The following is a 24,309-nucleotide window of genomic DNA, read 5'->3' on the forward strand; positions in this document are numbered from 1 at the left end:
CATTTGTTTTGCTGTTTGGAGGCAAATGTTTATTTATTCACTTATTTATTGGTTTTATCTCCTACCTTTCTTTCAGGAGCTGAAGGCAGCATAGAGTTCCAGCCTCTCATTTTATCCCTAAAACAGTATCCCTGTGAAGTAGGTTGGGCTCTGAGAGAGCAGCTGGCCCAAAGCAACCCAGAGAATTTCTTAGCTAAGGATAGACTTGAACTGGGTCTTTCTATTAATTATAATGCAATTTTCAATTTCCTTTTTAACTTCATTTAACATTTTGCTAACTGCCTTATCCACTATTCATGGGAGAACAGTAAGGTATAAATAAAAGCAATGTATCACCACATTAGCAACACCACATTACCTTTACAAGGCAAAATTATATTTCAATAGTGAAGCAGAAGAAGAGATATACTGCCTCTCTCCTTGTACCACTGAGAAATCTTTTTCTGTTTCCTACACAAAACCATACAAGTGTAGCAAATAAAGATAGGGCTGGCACAAATTAGAAGCCAGTCCTATGGAATTATATATCTCTGAAATTAAATGTAAGTTTGTTAAAAAGTTATGGCAAACTTCTAACTAAAAGCTTATTATGAAACTGTCTCAATGTAATCATGTTAAGAATGCCTTAAGATTCAACTGTTCACATTAACACATCTCAGGCTAACTTTAGATCTCTTAAATAGTCACTTCATCATTAAAACTTAAGTTTTCTCTAAGAAACTGCAAGCACAGGGGAATTCAAAATAATCAGCAAGAACAGGTTTCTCTGATCAGTTGTTTGGTCATATAGTATACTGACAACAGAATACTCAACCTTGGAAGGATCAGATATGCAGATCTGCAAACAATGAGTCTGCAAATTAGAGTTTGACATTACAGAAAGACCACTTGACTCAAAAAAAGGCAAACTTTGCATTTTATTTTATGCCTACTGAAAAATGAATTAATTTTTTTACAATCAAAACTTCTCAGACTTAGTATTAACACATCTATTTTAGAAACAGATTAAGATTTTACCTTTCATAGTTATTTCTTACCAATCAATAAAAGTATATTGTAATATGCTATTTAATAGCTTCTTTTTAAATTACTTTCTGTATACAGTTAATACATCCCTTCAATAACATTTTTGGCTTTGGAATTGTAATCTAAGAAACTCAGTGTAAAGCCTACAGTCCTGCTGACAAATAGAAGATTAGAAATAAATTGCTACTCAAAAATTTAAACATAGCAAAAAGGAAAAGCATAAAAAAGTCTAAATTGTTATTTGCCTGAAAGTAAGAACGCTCAGGCAGCTGTTTCCAAAACTACCTGGTATCTTGGCAGCAAATCCTTCAGCACTTGTTCAACTAGTACTGAATAAGACTGAAACCTTGAATAATACCAAAGATAGGATCTAGTTTCCACTGATCCATCTAGGAGAATCACAAACCAAGAATTTTCTGGTTCCAATCATCCAAGAATCTTGCACGGTAATCTCAGACATGAGACCACTACTCAAAGTCAGCCCCCCACTTACAACATGCAAGACTAAATGAAATATTATAAAGGTGAGCTCTCTGTACTGCAAGGTTTCAAATAACATGCTATTCTATTTCAGAGTGTTCTCTGATCATGATGAATACATTTTTAGGGAACCTAAAGCTCTACAAATGTAAGAGGAGGGAGGATCCAAACCATTGTATTAATACATGTAAGAATGTATTAACATTAACATTATATTCCAGTGGAAGGAAATTAAAAGATGAGCGTGTGGAATATGAAGAGCACTGCATAAGAACTACACAATTTAGAAGAAATAGGGAACATAACACCAGTTTAGGGATGGCCATGACTAATGCAATGTTAAATACTGCAAATCCAGTTGCCACTACACATTCCCACCTCTCTGTTCATACATTCCAGAACATTATTCCTATTTCCAGTTACCTCAGCATTTATAAAATGAATCTGTCTTTGTTATAAAATACAGATAATGGTATAACCCAAATATATTCAAATACTCAAGATGAGTTTTATATGTAAAATGAGTTATCTGCCCTTGAATACCATATCCCATTGTGCAGAGGAAAAAGGAGATAATATGAGAACAGATTTAATTTTCAATAAGGTATGGCATAAAATGTGTAAAAACCTGTTCTACTTATTAGCTGTAATTGAATTATGTGTCTGGCTCTGATTATTATTTCTGTTAAGTTTCAGAGGAGGGATACATAGAAGAAATATACTTTCACTGAATGAACTGGCAAGGTATGGCTTGCAATAAATACTTCTCCAACCCATTTCAGAGCACAGGGCTGGATCCAGACATGCTCATTCATGAATGAAAAGATTTCCTTTGGAACAGTTTTTCAGGAGACACAGGGGAAAGGACAGATCAGTCTAAAGTGCCTCTCCAGCTTTCATTGGTTGAAACTTCTTATAAATGGAAATCAACTTATGTGATGCCTGAGTCCAACACTTGTGAGGAGGAGTATCCCAAAGGTTTTCATCCCACTGCACAATGTGGATAGACATTATGAAACATAAAACAATTAAGACTGAAAGGTCAGACTGAATGCGATGAGGTCCGCAAATGGTCTAGTTTAGGACCAGCAAAAGTATTTCTGCTTATATGTCTCTCTCATATAATATCAGTTTAACCATTGCAGGACAAATTAACCAGCTGAAAAAGTGGTATCATGTTTTACAAATTAAACACAGGCTTACAGTGAAATGATAATAGAAGAGCATAGTTTACAGGCATACTACAATAGGCTTGTCAATTTAAACTAACTGCAGACAGAGGCATAAATATTTCACATTTTTTTCAAAAGCATTTTAAACCGCTTATAAAGTGCACTTATAAGAAAAGTCTTTTTTTTAAATATAAACAGACACATAGCATTCTAACATGCACATTTTTTAAATGAAATGTGATACTAGCCTCTTTTTAATAATACACCATTCAGTGCTAGCCACCCAAGGGGCCTTCCAGGAATTAAATGCAGAAACTTAGGCTTGTAGATAGCTCCTTTGTGTGACAATACTGAACAGGAACAGTTTGGTTGCTTATGGATGAGCAGCCAATCTTTACATATTTAGGATTCATACATTTCAGCTTTCCAATGAAAGCATGGAGCTTTCAAATTATTTTTTCTCAAGTTCACCATCTGAGTTGTCCTTGGACTCTCATATATGCAAGCTGTTTCTTGTATTCTTTTTGGATTGCAGTGACACTATATATCATCTTTCCCGCTCTAATAAATTATAACTCTTCCCACTTGAATTAAGGTGAATAATTAAAATAAAATGAGAGCTTCAAAATGTTTAACTTTTCAAGTACATATTTACTGCTTTCAGTAATATCTTTAAAGGCTTCATTGTACAATGACATGCACTCTTTTTTTGTTTTGATTTTTTTCTTTAGTATAACCTACACTAAAAGAGAGATTTTTAAATATGTGCGATTTTATATATTTGTTAATAGTTTGCATTCATTTGTAAACCTACAGCAATTCCTTAATATGAGATGAAAAAAATACAGATGAAATAAGATTATGTATTTACAGTTAAAGAGCATACAGAGACAAATTCCCTAATTTTTATAATAATGTTCCCTCCCTGGGTGAATATTCCATCTCATATTGATAGATACAGATATAGATATAGATATAGATATAGATATAGATCAAAGATTTTTTTCTCTGGATGCTTTGATCGTTTTAACCGATCATTTATTTAGAGAATAACAATTTCAGCTGTTGATATACTGAATCTTTAGTAAAACAGTGAACAGTTTCCGCTGAAATGTATGTGCTATGCTAGTTTCCTGAGTTTCAGAAGCAGAAAAAATGCTTAAAGGAAAAGTGATAAACTCTTTAGGAATTATTTATATCTATAGTGTTTGTTTCAAAGCACTTGATTTAAATGCACTTAATACTTAACATATGCTATTTAAATTCAAAGATGTTTCAAATTCTAACAAATATTTGGTATTGTCTTACTGTTTTAATTTGAAACTGTGATAATAGTTAACTGCACATGAAAAAAAATTATGCTTATATTCCAAACGTAATGTAAATCTATCCTTAACAGTTAGATTATTTTTAAAAGAATGCAATGGGGGAATAAGAAAGGAAAAAGAAAAACATCTGTGCCTGTACAGCTAGCACTGAATTACAAAGTACCATTCCAGGAGTAAGGATTCCCTTTTTGTTAATCTGTGATGAAAAGTAAACTCCTACATTGAAATGTGTTTCCTACTATGGATTCAGTCACAATCCAAGTCAAACCAAATATGACAATAGTAATTGTGTCTGAAATACAATAAAATATAAATTTCGGAACATCATTTCAAACTTGATACATTTAATTCACAATCAAATACACTGGAAAATGTGGGCCACCTTTTATTGCTTAAAAAGATCTCCACCTTCTGCTCAAATTGTAAAAGATAATGCAAGAAGATACGTTCTTCCTTCTTAATCCCTCTCATGAAGACAAAATTTCTGACTGTTGCAGAAATTTTAGAAACTAAATTGGTGGCAATTGGCACTTGATAAGAGTAAATAGTTAAGTACAAAAACAATGAATGGTTGTTCAGTTAGCAGGGGTCAATATTATTCTATTTGCATCTCTAGAATCATCAAGCACTATTCTAGATAGTTCAAATTATGGCAAAGTACTCAGTCAAATACCACTGACATTAATACAATGATCTTCAAAAGGAACTAAACATTCTAAAGACAAAAAACTAGCAAGTAAAGGCCTGGAACATTACATATGCCCAAAGTGTAAAATAAAGGAGAAAAAAACCTGAAAAATCTCTTTACAACATACTGGAGCATTAGCCCACAAATGAATATTAAACCATATTTATTTAGATTTAATTTATACTGTCATTAATCAGTTTTCTACACTCAGCTTCTTCTCTGCTTCACTTCTTTAGTATTACTATAAACTGCTTGTGCTGCATAACTATGAGTAATGTCAGTAAGATACATTGACAAATGTGATCTTTAATAGGAAAACTTAGCCTTTTCAAATGTGCTTTCTTAAAATGCGTAGAACTGATGAAATTTAAGATCTTGATTTTTAAAACGTTTGCAAATCTCAACTATGAAAAACTTTTGAACAATCTTAAATATAAATATGAAAAAAAAAATTGTGTTATTTACCATAAAACTAATGTAAGCATACAGCATAGCCAAGGGGAGTACATCATAATTCAATATTAACTAACCAGGAACTGATGACAAAGGAAATGTCTATCTGTGTTTTAAAAAAAGGTAATATTTTAAAGAATACAAAGTGCTTCAGTGCAAAAGCAATTTTAATTCAACAGCCATTAATGTTTTCAAAGACAAAGTATATACTCTCTCTCGAACTAAAAGTAAGAATTAAGTGTTGAATTTCAATAATCTGGCAAAGCCATCAGTTCCAAAGTGTATATGTGTGTGTGCATGTATAGTATTTAGAGCCTGGCTGCATAAAGAGGCTTTGCATGTCTCTCTTAATGCATCATATAAACTATATTGGTGGAGACGGAGTACTTCATTTCTAAAAGCTTACTATGACTATGTCTCTGGTTAGTTTTAAAGTATTACACCTGCAAACTGTAATTTACCTCTGTTCTTATAAAGCAACATTTTCTTTTGACGTGGATTCCTTAGCAGCTACTTCTCCCCATAACACATTCCATAAAAATGCAAGATTGCGACATACAATAACTAAAGGTGATTCTTTATAGACCTAAATAGGCTGGTACTGCTTTTGTCTGAACTTCTGTACTGTAGAGTCTGCACAGTTCTCAGTGACTAAATGCAGAATTTGCATCTATTCTCTGTTAAGATGGAACCCGTTCAGTACATTTTAGATTCTTACTAAATCTACAATTAAGGGTTCAGAAAAATGTATTTAAGCCATCAGGCTGAAGAGCGATTGTTAAACAAAGGCCCTACTTCTGTATAAATAGACAGGTAAATAATTACCTCACCCAACTCACTTGCCTTACCAAGCATTAGGCTATTGATGCAAAATTGTTTACATGCCAAATCCAAATACATGAATACCTGTGGAGTATCATAGTCATTCTCCTTCACTCCAAAAACAAAATGCAGTATTAATTTAGCTTTCAGTAAGTACAGGTAAAGTGCAATGTAAACTTTTAGAAGTTTTTATTTTTGCTTAATTAATAATACATCTTACATTTTAATAAAGGTAAAAGAGCAGTTATCTTAAAATACAGCAGATGAAGGATACAGTTAAGCAGTATATTTATCTCAGTTTTAAAAATCAAATACAAGAAATGCACGTTTTCAAAAACAATCTTATGAAGACTTTGCTATTTGTATTGTGCTCTCATGCTTTGAGGAAAGTGTAATTTCTTTTTTGAATGAAAAAAAAGATACTTTAAAAACATCTGCATACATATACAACCATATATTTAACATGAAATAACTCATCTCCCACGATCTTCTAAAATACTTCACAAATATTTATTGTCAATACCCTCATCCCATGCTTATTCAGTTTAGGATTGTTGATACTTGCAAGTTTTATCCAAAACGTTTCTAGCTATGAATGATAGTTAATGTCAACTTGCCAGGAATCCCAGGTGTACAGCATTAGTTCTAAAGCGTGTCACCAGGACTGATCAAACCAGGCTGCTGCTCAGACAAGAAGCTACCAAACCATTATTTGTTTTAATGTCTATAAAAACGATGAAGACTTACTAAACTAACAATTTTTTTCTATATTTTGATATTTTACTTTCTAAGAATTCTTACAGTAAAACAACATCACTCTTAATCAAATTACCGTTACTGTTCACCAAATGACATAAGGAAATAAGTATTCTTCAGACAAACAAACACCCACCTGACGAAGTGTAGAACATGGAAAACTTGCCATTTATTCTAGGCTGAAGTATCTCAAAACCCTTTTACCCATCTACACAAAAATGAAATGAATAAATCACTAATTTCTAGTACTACAGAACCTACACCATCAGCATCAAATTACTATTTCAGTTATTTGTAACACTGCAGCAGCTTAAATAATCCAGCAAGTCAGTGAAAAGATGATATAATAATTTAAACATACATATTTCCACAATGTCTAGAATACAATTCTGTAGAAATTGAGCAGCTATACAACATCGCTGTTTTAAAAAAAATGAACTAGCTCCCGTGAATGTTTTAGTTAACGAAAGCTTCCTAACGATCCATACTGTTTGGTTCTTCACATTATAAGGCTGTATATTTCTAACCACTTGCAGATCTTAAATATACTAGGATTACAGCTTTAGAAGATTAATTGAAGCGAACGATCATTATTCACATTTTAGTCATTCCTTCTCTTGGCCTAAAAGCAATGTATCTTTTCCATGAACTAAACATTATTGAAGTTTTCCACACTCAGATAAGTTTCTGAGTTCTTTTATTAAGCTCTCTTTAAAAAAGAAAAATACTCTACTTCCTTTTAAAAATCAGCTACTTTTATATAATGAGTTTGTATTTAAATCATTATCATTTGGCAAACGTTAACATTAATACTAATATTAACAAACATTTCCCAGTACAATCAGGACTTCATCTACTTTTTATTCTGGTTGAGATAAATTTAGTAGTTTCTTTCCTGTACTCCCCTGCTCCAAATATAACAAAAATATAAGCAAAGTCTATATTTTTGTATGTGTGTTATATCTGAATAGGTTGAATGGCCTTCCGAGTTTGTCAAAGACCGTAAAGAACCAAAGAAAATGTTCCCAACAGCAACCTTTTCCCAACCATAAACCTGCTCTCCCCAGACCCACATTCCTCCTCCCTCCTGAGTCAGAGGCTTCCCAGCTCCCCAGAGCAGAGGGCAGGCAGAGACAAGGAATCATTCCCTAAAGGAAGTACTTATGTTGTCAATACTTTTAAAAATAAAAAAGCACCTGATATTTATTATTACAATGTAGTGCTGTGTATAAATAAAGATCCCATTCCTCATATTTTCACAACAGTAAACCTGGATTCTGAAATTCCCTATTAATGAAGAGCTTTGTTACCAAACAATAACTGTTTAAGGGGCATAAAATTATAGGGTTAACTTTCCAAACTGATACATTTAATAATGTTCAAAGAAAATTGCATGTTTCTTTAATAATTAGAGGTAATCTGATGGTGGTAAAAACAGTAAGTAAAAGTCATACCTACAGCTAATCTGAAGCCAATTAAAATGACTTTTAAAAAATTGGAATTCAAGCTGATAAATCAAGGCAGAGATCACCTTGAAGTTAAATTATCAATATCTTCATACATTTATTCAAAGTATCATTATTACTACATTAAATTGTATCTTTCAACAATTATCTTCCATCTTTTGGCAAGAGAGTACGTTCTCTCTAATCCCCTTTCAGAATGCTGCTGTGAAAGGAATACCAAAAGACAACTAAGAGATGGCTAAAGATAAATGAGTGGAAATGTACCTACAAGTTTGAACGCAATCATACATATCATTTTATGTAAGGGATTTTGGGGTAAGCACCATATCTGAAACCAGGTGGCCTGCCCTCTCTGGCATGTAGTTACCTACAAAAATGAGGAAAAATGTACTGAAAGGTTAAAAGACTTCAAAGGTTTAAAAGACTGTAGACCACGGGTTTGCATAAATAAGGAAAATCCATAAGGAAAAAAGAGGTAGAAATTGTCTTCACTGAGAGTCATGTGTTTATTTTATTTATTTAATCACCCCATTTCAAGGTTACCCAGCTCCTTAGGTGGCTTACAAATAATGTTGCTTTTCAAGATAATTTAAAGAAGCTTTGAAAGCAGTTTCTGTATTGTCCAGATCAAAACCCAAAACATATAAGCTAAGAACAATTATAGCACAACACAAATACCACCAGTTAGCAAACTAAGCTTTCACATTTTGATACGTTAAGCTTATATACATTTTTCAAATTGAATGTCATGTCTCTTTCAATGTAATATGTTTCGCCATTATTGTTCAGTAAGATCATATTCTTAGTTCTCGTTTGCGAGAACTGAAAGTACAACTGAAGAGTATGGTTGAACTAATCAGAGTTTTTACCACAGGGACAAAGAATCTATAACTGAAAATTGAAAGGAATTGTGATTTAAATCAGTTTACCATTTCTAAAACATTATATGCATGTGTGTGTTAGCCCTACACTTTGTACTAAATCAATTTCTTCTGCTAAAAAAATGGGTTAAAAAGATCTTCTCTATGTAAAAGAATATATGATAATCCGTCAAATATGAAGACCTCCATTTAATGCAGGAAAAATAGCCATTGCATATTTGCTTAATCATAAAATGCTCTAATTTTCCTAGAAATTACAAGACATATAGGACATACTAACTTCATGTTTAGTTCCTATATACCATGTAAGTATTTAACCCCATCCACTGACAGAATGAGTAAATGGCTAAATAACTATGGAAAAAATAGAGCAATAAAGAGAACATTACTTAATTAGTTCTTAATTACTTAAGAACAAAACACAGTCTGATTAAAAAAAAGGAAACATTATAAATTTAGCATTTAGTTGTAAACAAACTGTCATGTTCTCCGTTTCAATGTCCTGTATACATCGTAACGTTTCACATGTCACTCTTCTAATCCGTGTTTCCCTGTTGGAAATTTCCAGCCCTGCGAGGCTGTAATCTCTGGAATGCATGTTTGGGTTGGTGACTCTATTCAAGGTTACTTTCCCAGGCCGGTGTATGACGATGGTTGACATCTGGGATGGGGTGGTTGCTACGATGAGGCACGGGGCGGAGTTGGCCTGAAGCAACAGTATTTGATTTGTATTTCGCACGCTTTTGGTTTATTCTCAGCTTTGTCTGTATCTGCACACTATTCCTTTAATAAATCAGTTATCTTAAAGCTTGGGCTTGTGAGACTGAGTATATTGGAGTAGGCAACCATTACATAAAGCTGAGAATCATCTCTTTAACCTTTCCGCTAGCCCCATCCAAGTAATTGGTGAAGAGGGACGCTAGCGATGTCAGAACCCGGACTGCAAGCGTGCGAGGAGGGCGAAGGAGAACCAGACACCACAAGAGCGCTTGTGGTCCCGAGCTCCCGAGCTCAGAGGGCAGCCCAACGGGATAAGCAAGGTGCCCTGACGGAGGACCGGGGTTTACTGTCTGAAGTGAGCGGCGCTACAGGGGATGACTACCGAACCGGGGAGGAGGGAGACTCCGAGGTTGAATCACCCCAAGCATCCTGGGAACCGGAGATCCCGCTGGCGCCTACGGTGGTAGTGACTACGGATCCATTGGAAACCCCGGTCACCCCTGCACGTATGAGAGCGCTGGAGGAAAAAATGGACATTATTGTTGCCCTGTTAAAGGACCACCCCAGGGGGTCAGAATCCCGGCAGGAGGGTCCGGAGGAAGTTCCACCTCGACGGCCCAACCCGGGAGCGAGGTCCCCATCCCCACCGAGGGGGCGAAGTAGGACTGGGGTGTTCCGGCAAGCGAGGGGTAGAGAGTCGGGAGTGACCAGGGAAGGGTCACAGGCGGCGGGCAGGCGTTCGTTGGCCTTTGCGGAGCCAGCTGAGCCGAGAGAGGCGGCAAGAGCCCCCCCTTTCATGGTGAAGTTCGATGGCGACCCTACCAAGCTGTCCTTCTTCCTTACCAACGCTAGAAATTATATAGCTGACTGGGGGCGAAGCTTTCGCTCCGAGTCAGGCAAAATCAATGCCATCGCCAATAAGCTAAAGGGGAAGGCAGCAGATTGGTATGTGCAATTATGCCAAGCCGAAGCCACAGAACTAGAGGAGTTTGAGGAGTTCCTGTGGGCACTAAAACAACACTTCGAAGACCCCTTGGCCCAGGAACGGGCGAAGTGGGCGTTGAGGAAGCTCTCCCAGGGATCCCTCTCCGTCGCGGACTACGCTTTGGAGTTTAAAGCCCTGGCTGGAAAGGTGGAGGACTGGTCCCAGTCGACCCTAGTGGAAATGTTCAAACAGGGACTGGAGACGGAGGTCCTCCGATGGGCGTTGGGACGGGACGACCCGAAAACATTGTACGGGTGGATTCAGCTGGCCGGTAGTGCTGAAGACGCCCTAGAGACGTTCGCCCATAATAAAGAATTGAAACAGGGAAAGTTCAGTAAAAGTGTCCGCACCCCGGGATTCCCAAGCCGCCCTAAGTCGAAAAGTTGGGAGGAGGAGAAAGAACGCCGTTTTGCGAAAGGACAGTGCTTGCGATGTGGGAAAGAAGGGCATCGTGCAGCGGCGTGCCCAAGAAAGAGATCCGAGGAGCGACCTGGGAAGGCGTCCAGCAAGTCCCCTTCAGTACCAAGGAAGGTGAGAGCTGCCCGCGCGGAGGACGACCCTGACGATCACCAATTCGGAGGAGAGGAGGAACAGCTGGACTTCGAACAACCGGCGGGAAAAGCCAGCCACCTGCCCTGAATGGCGCCCTAGGGCAGGTGGAAGGAGAGGGGCGCGACCACGATTCGGTGAGTGGGAATTTTCCTACCCTGACGGTCAAGGTAAAATTGGGCTCCAGTACCCGAACTGTGGAAGTGTGGGCAATGCTGGACTCGGGCTGCTCGCGATCCCTGATGCACCCCGATCTGGTAGCCGCATTAGAGCTTCCCAGGTTCCTGTTGCAGCGACCAATGATTTTTACCCAACTGGACGGGACTATGGCCGGGGGAAAACCAGTAGCCCACTCCACCGGACTGGTGGCGTTGCAAATGGGAACTCATTGGGAGAAATTACCCTTTGTAATAGCACCGGTGGGGGGCCCATTGGTCATCCTGGGGATGCCCTGGTTTGTCAAGCAAAATCCGGCTATCAACTGGCTGCATAGAACTGTGACGTTCGCTAATGGATTTTATAAGGTGCCAGAGAAGGATTTGTTGGAGGACAATGAAGGGGGGCGGGCAGCCACCACCACAGTACAAACGCTGGAGCCACTAGAGGGACTGCCTGCCCAATATCACGACTTCGCAGATGTGTTTGGCAAAAAGGAGGCAGATCGCCTGCCCCCTCACCGAAAGACTGATTGTGCTATTGAATTGTTACCCAATGTAAAGTTGCCTAACCCAAAAATCTATGCCATGTCCCCGAAAGAGTTGGCCACATTGCGAGAGTTCATTGACAAGAATCTGGCCAGGGGTTTTATTGAGCCAGCCAACTCTCCGGTGGGGGCACCTGTCCTATTTAGACCTAAAAAGGACGGTTCTTTGAGGCTATGTACAGATTTCCGGGGGCTCAATGCAGTGTCAATATTAAATAAATATCCTTTGCCCCTCCTAAAGGACATGTTAGCACATCTGGCCAGAGGCAAGATTTTCTCAAAACTGGATTTGAGGGAGGCCTATTTTCGCATTTGCATAAGGGAAGGGGACGAGTGGAAAACAGCATTCAACTGTCCTCTGGGGGCTTTTCAATACAAAGTGTTACCTTTTGGGTTGGCAGGGGCACCTGGGGTATTTATGCAGCTCATCAATGAGGTCTTGCATGACCACCTGTTTAAGGGGGTGTTGGTATATTTGGATGATGTATTGATTTATACTGAAACTATGGCAGAACGTGTTCACCTGGTGCATCAAGTGCTTGCTAAACTCCGAAAAGCTGAGTTGTATGCTAAATTATCCAAATGTGGTTTTCATCAGTCCCAAATTGATTATCTCGGCTACCGAATTTCAGCAGGGGGGATTGAAATGGACCCAGCAAAAGTGGAAGCCATTGTCGCCTGGGAACCCCCACGCATGCGACGCCAATTATAAAGTTTCCTTGGCTTCGCCAATTTCTATCAGGCATTTGCCCAAAATTTTGCGGAAACCGCCCTCCCCCTCACTGACTTATTAAAAACCAAAGCTCAGGGGGACACTCGACGATCAAAAAATCCAGGCGCTCTCCTTAAATGGACTCCAGCCTGCCAGCAGGCTTTTGACGTGCTTAAACAATTGTTCACAACTGAACCCGTCCTCAAGCATCCCGACCCAACTAAACCATTTGTGGTACAGGTCGATGCCTCCGACTTCTCTATCGGAGCCCTCTTGCTCCAAGGTGACCAGTCAGGCACTTTGAAACCCTGTGCATATTTGTCTCGCAAGTTTACTGAGACGGAGAGGCGATGGCATGTCTGGGAGAAAGAGGCTTTTGCTGTAAAAGCAGCCTTGGACACTTGGCGACACTTATTGGAGGGGGCTTCCCACTCATTTCAAGTTTGGACTGACCATAAGAATCTCGAAGCCTTAACCACCAGTCGCAAACTCAGCCCCAAGCAACTCCGATGGGCCGAATTTTTCAGCCGTTTTGATTTCTCTCTCAAGTTCATTCCGGGGAGGAAAAACTTTTTGGCAGACGCCCTGTCCCGCCGGCCCCAAGATTCTGGCCCTGCTCCAACTGTCCAAGGCACAGTATGGACTGAAAAGCAATTGGGATTGGCAGCCATGACGCGCAGTCAGACACGCGCCCGTCTAACTCAGCAGCCGGCCACTCCTCCCTCTCAGCAGCCAGCCACTCCTCCCTCTCCCGCTCCGGGACAGTTGCCAATTTCCTCAGATTTGCAACAACAGTTTCTTCTTCACCTGAAATCTGATACATGGTTGCAAACCAACTTAGACTCTGTTACTTTTCATGGGGGTTTTGCATGGAAGAATGATCGCCTTTATGTCCCGGTGGCTTTGCGAAAGACAATCCTCCTGCGCTGCCACGATGATAAGCTAGCGGGACACTTTGGCTACCTTAAGACCCTCCATCTCATCTGCCGTCAATTTTGGTGGCCAGCGCTCCTCAGGGACGTCAAAGACTATGTCGCCGCCTGCCCTGTTTGCGCGGCAACTAAGCGCAAAGTTGGAAAGCCCCACGGCTTGCTACAACCGGTGGCTAACCCAACCTGCCCTTGGCAGGAGATCTCCATGGATTTTATAGTGGACTTACCCCCCAGTCAACATAAAACCGTAATTTGGGTTGTCAAAGACTTCTTTTCCAAACAGGCCCACTTCATCCCCTGCGCATCCATTCCCACCGCGCAGCAGCTGGCCCGTCTGTTTCTCGTACACGTGTACCGCCTACACGGGAGCCCCTCCCGTTTGGTGAGTGACAGGGGTTCACAATTTACGTCACAGTTTTGGCGGGGTTTTTTGAAACTGGTTGGCACCGAGCAAGCCCTTTCTATGGCGTGGCATCCGGAAACGGATGGATCAACTGAAGCTGTCAATTCCACCTTGGAACAATATCTCCGTGCCTTTGTCAATTATCAACAAGACAATTGGGTCGACCTCCTTCCCTTTGCTGAAGTAGCCTATAATAATGCTGTCCACCAAAGTACTGGCCAAGTTCCTTTCAAAACAGTATTCGGCCGTGATTTCGTCCCAATTCCGGAACTCCCGCATCCGCAATCTCTCCCTTCCTCTCTCACCAATTGGGCTCAAACCTTAGCCGACTCTTGGCCGAAGATCCAGCAGGCATTACACCACTCGCAAGCCTCTTACAAAAGACATGCCGACGTTAGGCATTCCACCCAACCCGCATTTAAAGTCGGGGACAAAGTCTATCTTTCCACGGAATTTATCAAATCCCCACAACACTCCAAAAAGCTTGGCCCTAAGTTCATTGGTCCTTTTCCTATTGTTGCCCAAATCAATCCTGTAACTTTTAAATTGGATTTACCACACAATCTTAAACGTTTGCATCCTGTTTTTCATTGCAGCTTACTCAAGCCGCTCGTTCTGTCGGATCGCTGGCATCCTCAGCAAGCACCCCCTCCACCCATTATGATTGACGCTCAGCAACACTTTGAAGTTAAGGACATTCTTGATTCTCGTCGCAACCGCTCTACTTTACAATATCTCATCCAATGGAAGCATTTCCCACACCCGGAGTGGGTTGCCGCTCCCGATGTGCGTTCCCCAAACCTCGCTAAATTTCATGCTGACTATCCCTCCAAACCTGCTCTGTAATTTTTTTAGGGGGGCAGTATGTCATGTTCTCCGTTTCAATGTCCTGTATACATCGTAACGTTTCACATGTCACTCTTCTAATCCGTGTTTCCCTGTTGGAAATTTCCAGCCCTGCGAGGCTGTAATCTCTGAAATGCATGTTTGGGTTGGTGACTCTATTCAAGGTTACTTTCCCAGGCCGGTGTATGACGATGGTTGACATCTGGGATGGGGTGGTTGCTACGATGAGGCACGGGGCGGAGTTGGCCTGAAGCAACAGTATTTGATTTGTATTTCGCGCGCTTTTGGTTTATTCTCAGCTTTGTCTGTATCTGCACACTATTCCTTTAATAAATCAGTTATCTTAAAGCTTGGGCTTGTGAGACTGAGTATATTGGAGTAGGCAATCATTACACACACAGACTATGCAGTCACATTTGATTTAAACAACCTTACCTTTTCTAGCCTGACAGTGGTTCTGTTGTGGTTACCATTCCAGCACAGAAAACTGAGGGCTGCCAGGTAGCACAGAACAACTGGGGCTTAAAAGGCTATAACTCTGGCAATATGCAGTTAAACTAGGAAAATGCACTATGCAAGGATGATCACCTTTTGTAAACTTAGAAGTGACCATCTCTACGTGTCGACATTGCATAATTACCAATTGTCAAACAGTCTTGACAGCTATGGATTAAGCACATGAACAATATATGTAAATAAAGCCTTTTTAAAATAATCATCTTCATCTGAAGCAGTAGCAACATTTTATTTTTATATGACTCAAATTCTTCTGGATTATAAGCTTTCTCAAGCTACTTTTTATACAATTCTGTGCCTTTTCTTTTCCATTAGATTATGCAGTACTATTTTACTTTAATTCTGGAAGTCAGTTGATGGACTATCTAATACTGTGATCTATAGACCTATACCATTCTTTCATTGCCTTGTGATTATCATCATCTGAACCACAGAAAATTATAGAGTAGGAAGTTTGCTATACCACAAAGTGAGTCTCTGCTTATATTTTAGAGACGAAAATGTATGAAAATCAATAGCCAAGTTCATATACTGTGATAAAGTAGTGGTTGGTATGATATACATTTAGGGCATTGTGTTGAACTCAGCCATTCTGGTTTACATCATAACACTGTGTAATTCAGCTATTGGCCCAGCCAAAAAAAAACAAAACGACTTGGTATGCATGTGAATGTAGCCAATGTTATTTTCTATCAAAAGTTCCTGAGAATCATGGTTTACACTAAAAGTATATATCTTTCTGGCAACACAATGAATTTTTCAGTCTAACAAATTTGCTCCAGAAACCTCCAGAGCAGACTGGAGGGGAGAGGGACTTGCAGACAACAGAACAAGGAGAAGCCTCAGTGTTTAAGCAGAAAACTATTAATATCATACCAATTGTAACTGGAAAATACCCCAATCTATATACTACTAAAACTCTTGTGTCTGTCTGTCTGTAACCTTCAATTGGGCGAAACACTGCATCACAGGGAAACACTGCATCACAGGGAAACAATTTTTCAACCAAGGTACATCAAATGGGCTAACTGACAGAATGTGTTTAGAGAATGCATCCAAAATCCCATCCCACAAGTTAGTGGGGAAGCCGGCAGGAGGTTTCAAGTCCAAGGACAGCAGGCAGGCAAGTGGCTCCTGCCAAGGGAGGGAGGGAAGATTTCCGATGGTCCCTGCCAGCTTCCCACAAGGTAAGTCAATGGGGAAGCTGGCAGGAAGTTGGAAGTCGCTCCCGCTCCCGCTGCTTTTTTGCCTGCCCATGGTCATTCTGTGTCTCTGTTTAGGTAAGAAAATATCTCTAAAAGATGGGTTCTCTAGTAATCATTAGAATTGGGTTATGAATCAGAGCATATTAGCATACACCCTCACAAGCTATGAAACACATACCATTAAAACAGACAAGTCTGCTTGTAAAACGCACAGTAAATGCTGATATTTGTAGTGATCCCTCTATGATAAATCCAGTCTTCCTTGCCAGACAACAGTTCTGGCCTCTTTGTAAAACTTTCTTTGACATCAAGTGACTGGTGAATAAAAGCCTGGTTCTGCTCTGCAGTTCTACAGAGTTCTCTACAACGATCCTAAAAGATGAAGATTCCTGACAGTTTTAGACAAATAAACCTGTTTAATTTAATTTACTGTTATTTTAATTCACCATGTTTAACTCTTTTCTGCTGGATTATTTAATAAATATACTATTCCTTAACCTGGACAATGGTCTCTTGGACAAATTCGTTTGCTATTTTGTTTGATTATAATACCACAATCATGCAATTCTCATCTGTATACATAAAAAACTATCAGGATAAAAACAATTTAACAAAAAATAAAGTAAAATGCAGCAATATATATTTACATAAATTGCCAACTGTATGATGTAAATAGTTAAAAGTCCTCCAGAAAAGCTCCATTTTAACCATTTTTCCAGCCATCTCATAACATGGAAACAATTAAAAAGAACCTCCTCCTTCCCTCTGGCCAATTACTGGCCAATCAAGCTGAAGGTGGAGATACAGTGGTGCCAAGCCACACAGAGCTTTATAGGTCAAAACTAATGCTTTAAATTACACATGGATATTTATTGGCAGCCAAAGTAGGGCCCACAGCAGAGGTGTAACATGCTTATGGCATCTAATGCGAGTTAACATAGGGGCCACCACATTTTGTACTAACTGTAATTTCTGAGTGATCTTTAAAGGCAGCCCCATGTAGACTACATGTTGGTAGTTAACACAGGTGATGATGAGATAATGAGTGACAGTCATAAGAACTCCTGATCCAGGTAAAGCAGCAATTGGGGAACCAGCTGGAACTGGGCAAAGCGCCTCATGGCCCTGGCTTCCACCTGGGCATCAAGTACTAACTGTGAGTCCAGGAGGACCCCAGACCATTGCCCTGTCCAAGGAAACTGCCATCCTTGTGTGGGGGAGGAGGAAGAGGAGGAGGATATTTATGCTACCCAACTCTCAACAACTCTGGGTGGCTCACAACAACCAAAAAAATATATATAAAATCAATAAAATATAAAAGCCAAAGAAAAGATGGCAAGCCCAATGAGTGAGAGGGGTCTCACTCTCCCTCACCAAAGGCCTGGGTGAAGAGCCAAGTCTTTACAGCTCTTCCAAAAAACAGCAGAGTGGGGGCCATCCGGATCTCAGGGAGAACCTCATTCCAAAGGTTACGATAATATGGTAACTTGACAGCATAATACTGGAGCCACTGAAGAATCTCAGTGAACAAACTAACACCAACTCCATCTTGTTTGGATTTAATCCCAGACACTGGGACAGTTGAAGCAGTCACAGGTGGCAATGTACAGTTGGCTATCATCAGCTTTTGATGATATCACATCTTCAGCTGATGGATGAGCTTTCCCAGTAGCTTCATGTATATGTTAAAAAGCAGAGAAGAGAGATCAGAGTCCTGTGGCTTTCTACATGTAAGAGCTCACCAGGCTGGTCTCTTCCTTAAAACTAATGACTAGAACCACCCACCAAGAAAGGAATGGAACCACTGAAGAATAGTGCCCCAACCCTCACAGGCAGGGTTAATACTATCAAAGGCAGCAAAGAGTTGCAAAAAGAGGCAACATATAGATAATTGTATGTATAAATAAATAGGCCCAGAAGGGGCACAGTCCAGTCCCCCATCTAAGTCCCAACAAAGGCAACCAGTGCAGTTTCTGTCTCATCCTGGGCAAGAATCCTAATTAGAAAAGGTCAATAATCTGCTTCTTCTAGGGTATTCTGCAACTTACTTACTTCTCAACAATCTTCTGAGAAAGGGAAGCTTGTAGATGGGACAATGTTTGTCCAATGCAGTTATATCCTGGAAAAAAAAATTTGAGAATACAGGAAACACCCCTCCCGAGGTGAAGCCTCAAGAGGCTTTATTTTTAGTTAATGACCACTCTCCTCCATCCTTCAAAGAAGCCAGGAAAGGCATGGGTCTCCTCTATGAGTAGCAGGAGACTTATTAGTGAGCACCACAGCCACTTCCTTGGAATCCAGGGACCAAAAAGAACCCGTTAACCCAGCAAGATGATACCCCAATCATCACCATGGATTCCACCCATGAAGAGTCAAAAATTTGGCAAATTTGCATTTCTTGACAACATACTTTGCAAAATGATCACAGCTGCCAAGGCAACCAGCCAACAGACCAGCACAATAAGTGAGAACTAAGAGTACTTCTCCTCCCTTACAACCAAAGTGTAGGCTCAAAGCTGAGCTCATACAATCCATGCTTGATCAGATTAACTTCTAGTCCTTCTCTGCTTGTCTGACTGGTTTTCCAAGAGATTAAATGACAGTTTTGGAAAAGAGTCTTATTATTCTCCACAGGGGTAGCCCATAAGCCTAGATTCTTGTTTGTTCATAATAAAGGTTACTTTATTACCGAGCACTTGAGAGCTGGCTGCTTATCTACAATGAAACACTTGAAGATTTGGAAACGTAATGCATCCCAAATTCCACCCTTCAATCAATGTATCAGTCCTATCTGCATTTGACTATTTCAGGCTTTAATTTTTCTCCACATAAAAATTTACAAAGGAAGTCAAGAACTGTGATCGACATCTAGCACCTGCATATAAATGCTATGTGAACTCATGGGTATTTCTAGCATGCTATATGATTGTGTAAACATAATATTTCTTGCTCTACCACACAAGCATGCAAGATGCATGCATGTATGCATCACATTTGTATCACAAGAGCTAACTTCTTCTAGAGCATCCTGATTTCTGCCTTTGTTGCAGCTTGTAGAAGCATTGTAAGTATGACCCAAACCCTTCTAGTCAATATGGGAAGAACTGCGGCCTGGCAAAGGAAAAATGTCTAAGCCAATAATAAAATCTTAAGTCGCATATAATTTCACAAGTTACACATAATTAGAACCTGCCGGCTAAATTCATGCACAGTGCTCTCAAAACTAAAAAATGATACCAAAGTATCAGAGAGAATCATCTCTCTTTTTCATATTATTTAAGAACAAAACAATTAAAAGGGGACGCGGTGGCGCTGCGGGTTAAACCGCTGAGCTGCCGATCGGAAGGTCGGCGGTTCGAAACCGCGCGGCGGGGTGAGCTCCCGTTGCTAGTCCCAGCTCCTGCTCACCTAGCAGTTCGAAAACATGCAAATGTGAGTAGATCAATAGGTACCGCTTCGGCAGGAAGGTAACGGCGTTCCGTGTCGTCATGCTGGCCACATGACCCAGAAGTGTCTACGGACAACGCCGGCTCTAAGGCTTAGAAACAGAGATGAGCACCGCCCCCTAGAGTTGGACATGACTGGACTTTACGTCAAGGGAAACCTTTATCTTTACTAAAACATAATTCTGCTCTTGCTTCAAACATCTACAACCTTGAACAAAATTTTCTTGCATTAATTATCTTGATAGAAAAAGTAAAACAGATTATAAATTGACCTCAGTCCTCTATCATCTAATCTAGGAATACTTAGTCACATCCAACTAAAGATGAAATGGACAGTGTCTCTGCCAGACAAGATCCATACTGACTGATTACATGGTGATACACACACAGACACCCATACATATACAAAATGCAAAACAATAATACCCATATAGTAAACTGCAATAATTGCAATTCAGTTTCTTCCAGACCTCACAATAAGTACAAAATAATGATATGAAAATATATAATCTACTTTAACTAGACTTCCTTGGTATACGTTTTATTAATTCCATGTGCAAAAGAAGAAAAGAGAAAAGAAAAGAAAAGAAAAAAGAAAAGAAAAGAAAAGAAAGAAAAGCTTCAATCCCTGAGATTTTCTGGCTTTCCTACTATGCATTTCATCCAGAAAAATGGTTTTTACAACTGTTTTTCTTTTATTTTCATGACACGACGTGTCTAACACTGAAACCTTACTTTCACGGTCAAGTAAATATATGCTAGAAATTAATAAGATTGGTTCTTCTGCATGCCTAAAGCAACATTCCTCTGTGATACATTTCATAAATCACACATCAAACATATCTTATTTTTATATACTGAATGAAAAATGACAATGATTTATCTATAGGAGAGGGGAGAAACTGTAAAATAAAACAAATAAAATTAATGCAGGAAACACCATTTCCTAAACCCCATTAATTAAGGCTTTGCAAATCTTTTGAAAGAGGTGCTTTATCACATGTAGGCGCACATTCAAGGGACATCTTTCTCCAGGCTTACATACTGTAGCTCTTTTGGGAGCTGTTCCTAGCTGTCCTTAGAGGCTTGCCCATGGATAGCCACTCAGCTGTGCGTTTTTCTCAGCAAAGCATCTCTCTTTTGAAGGATTACCATAGACACTCTGCTCTGATGAGTGGGTATTTCTTCCTTGGTATCTTGACCATTTGATCTGGGGGGAGGAGGAGGAGGAGGAGGAAGGGGAGATGTTTGCAGAGCTGATATTGTTCCTGGCTCTTATTTGGGGCATGGCAGGGAATAAGGAATCATATGATTCCTGGACCACATCATTCCTGGTCTCCCTGCTGCCAGGGCACAGAAAGCTACAGGACTTCTGCCACTGCATTTGGTAGAGCCCCCCACACCCACATTTTTCACAGAACAGCATATCTACCCTTCTCAATGGTTTTCTACCACTACCACAGAATGCTACAAAGAACAGATGTAGTAAATTTAGGATTGTAACCTAAACTATAAGCACTATAAAGCCAAGTACGGTAAGTTCTCAAGGACTTTTTTTTCCCATAATTATCAGAATACAATCATTTTCAGACAAGAATAACGTTATTTCTTCCTACAGGAAGAAGTGACCTTGAAAATGTTAAAAGTAGCAATTATAACTGATAAAATCAATCAGTAAAAAATTGTGGTAAAAATAACTGAAAAATTACAACGTTTAGATTTTTCAAATACCTCAAAGCAAACAAAATACAAGATGATTTAGAGACATCTTCAGTATACCAAGCCTTTCTCTATCACTTTTTGAGGAAGGGGGATCAGCTTCTCCATTTGCCAACATTGTTGAATACAGACTAACACCAAAAGATTATTCCCCATCTTCCAAACACAAGTTGTCCAGCAACCACTTACAAACGTCTATTTATTTATTTAGATAATTTATATAGCTACCCATCTCACAGAAGTGAATCTGGGTGGCATACCAAGATGAATGAATGAATGAATGAATGAATGAATGAATGAAAGAAAGAAAGAAAGAAAGAAAGAAAGAAAGAAAGAAAGAAAGAAAGAAAGAAAGAGCCCATAATGCCTGAGGTAAATAATATGTTCTAGTCCTAAAACCCCACCTACAATGAAGCTTGCCTAACTTGGCCCAAATATCTGGGGAAACAGCCAGGTCTTCAGAGTGCTATGAAAGCCTAATAGAGTCAGGGCTGGATTAGCCATTGGTCTTCTCTACTTTTACTATTAAGATATATGAAGTTTGAAGGTAACTTTATACAAATTATGTATGTTATATTACGATACAAAAGCTAGTTTAGGATTAAATGATACAAACTTTCTCTTACTGTACACTGAATGAAGGACAAAGTATTCTTTGGCTTTCTCAATTATCCAGTATATATCAGCATTAACAATGCTTGTTCCTCAGCCTTTTCTAAAACCAACTTGAGCAACTGCCATTTCCTTTTCCATGTATGGCTCTAATCTGCACTGGATGATCTTAAGCATTATTTTGCTAGCCTGTGAAATCAAAGATATTGTGCAACAGTTTGCACATTCTGTTAAGCCTCCTTTCTTTGGCATTAGTATGTAAACGGATCTCTTCCAATCTATTAGGTGCTGTTTTCCAGATTTGCTGGCATAGTTTGGTTAGAACCTTTATTGATTTTTCTTCTGCTGCCTGCCGTATCTCTATAGATATTCCATCAATTCCTGTAGCTTTCCAACTTGCCAACAACCATAGTGATCTACTTTTATGTTCTAGTACTAAGGGTTCTTGTAAACAGGGAATATCTTGGATAATAAGGTATTTTGGATGTTACCATCTCTGCTATGCAGAATTTCAGTATACTCTTTCCATCTTTGATCTGTTTTTTTAATTTTTTTAATCCTTTATTTATTAAAATATATTTACAGTTATAGTACAATCTATGTACAAAAAGTCATGGTACAACAAATATAGTAGGACAAAATAACAAAACAAAATATTTTCTATTAAGAGAAAAAAAAAGGAAAAAGGGAAAAGTTTCCCACTATCATAGCTATAGATCTACTTATATTTGCCTTTTGTAATCTCTTTTCTCTATTTACCCTTATATTACCATTATTTCTATTTAACTAATTCATTAATATAAAAAGCCCATAGTCATAGCTTCATTTTGTTCGGTTATAAGCAGGTAATCAAGAAGTGGTTGCCATAATTCCTTAAATCTCAAAAGTATTTTTATCTTTCATCAGAAATGTCAGTTTTGCCATTTGTGCTAAATCTAATAATTTAATCATCCATTCTTCTATTGTTGGTATATAATCTCTCTTCCAATGTTGAGCATATAAAATTCTTGCTGCAGTAATCATATATAACAAAAAAAACTCCATATTTTTTCTTAGTTCTTCCTCCATTATTCCTAATAAAAATAATTCTTTTTTTACTATATTTACCTTCAAAATATTTTGAATAATCATATATATCTGTTCCCAATATTTCTTTGCTTTATTACAAGTCCACCAGATCTTTGATCTGTTTTGAATTGCTTACTATGTGTCTATTGAATGACCATATTAAAGGACTATCATCAAAGTCTCACTGATAATGTTTGTTCATTGACTGAATTAAACCCAATATTTTTTTTGCTATATTATTCTTGACTATGAAAGCAACGCCATTTATTTTTCATGTCCTAAATAGTAAACAGCATGAATTTCTGCCTGAAAAGTGTCCAATTCCAGCCCATTTCAATGCGCTGATACTGAAGATATTAATATGTAGTTGATTTAGTTCACCTTTCACTCTGCTGAGCCTTCCCATGTTCATGCTTCTTACATTCTATGCTCCCACTGCGATTCTATCTTTTCAGCTCTGGATTTTCTTTTCCAGCATGGCAACATCAGCAACTAGATGTCCCAAAGTCTTTAATCTAGTCATGTTATAAACACTATTAATACTGCAAAAGATCCTCAGCTCTTCCTCAGCAGCATGTTGAGTGCTATCCAACCAGAGGGTCCCATCATCTGACATTATATTATCAATCACTTTATCTTGTCTACCCATATGGTTTTCTTGTTGAAATACAGGAATAGTTACCATTGCTTTCTTCCACATACTATGAAATGATGCCTTTGTCCTTGTCACTCAAGTGTTCATCTGCTTCCAGCACATCTATATATCACTGCTGTCTGATATAGGTGCCTGCTTGCTTCAGCTGGGCAGCTGGGATGACCTT

General features: G+C 39.0%; 1 protein-coding gene across 2 annotated transcripts in view; it reads right to left on the bottom strand.

Annotated features, from left to right (window-relative positions):
• Positions 1–24,309, bottom strand: part of BCKDHB (branched chain keto acid dehydrogenase E1 subunit beta) — a 65,889-nt gene that overhangs the window by 12,554 nt on the left and 29,026 nt on the right. The window lies entirely within an intron of this gene.

The sequence above is a fragment of the Candoia aspera genome, chromosome 1, assembly GCF_035149785.1.
Source record: "Candoia aspera isolate rCanAsp1 chromosome 1, rCanAsp1.hap2, whole genome shotgun sequence".
Classification (NCBI taxonomy): domain Eukaryota; kingdom Metazoa; phylum Chordata; class Lepidosauria; order Squamata; family Boidae; genus Candoia; species Candoia aspera.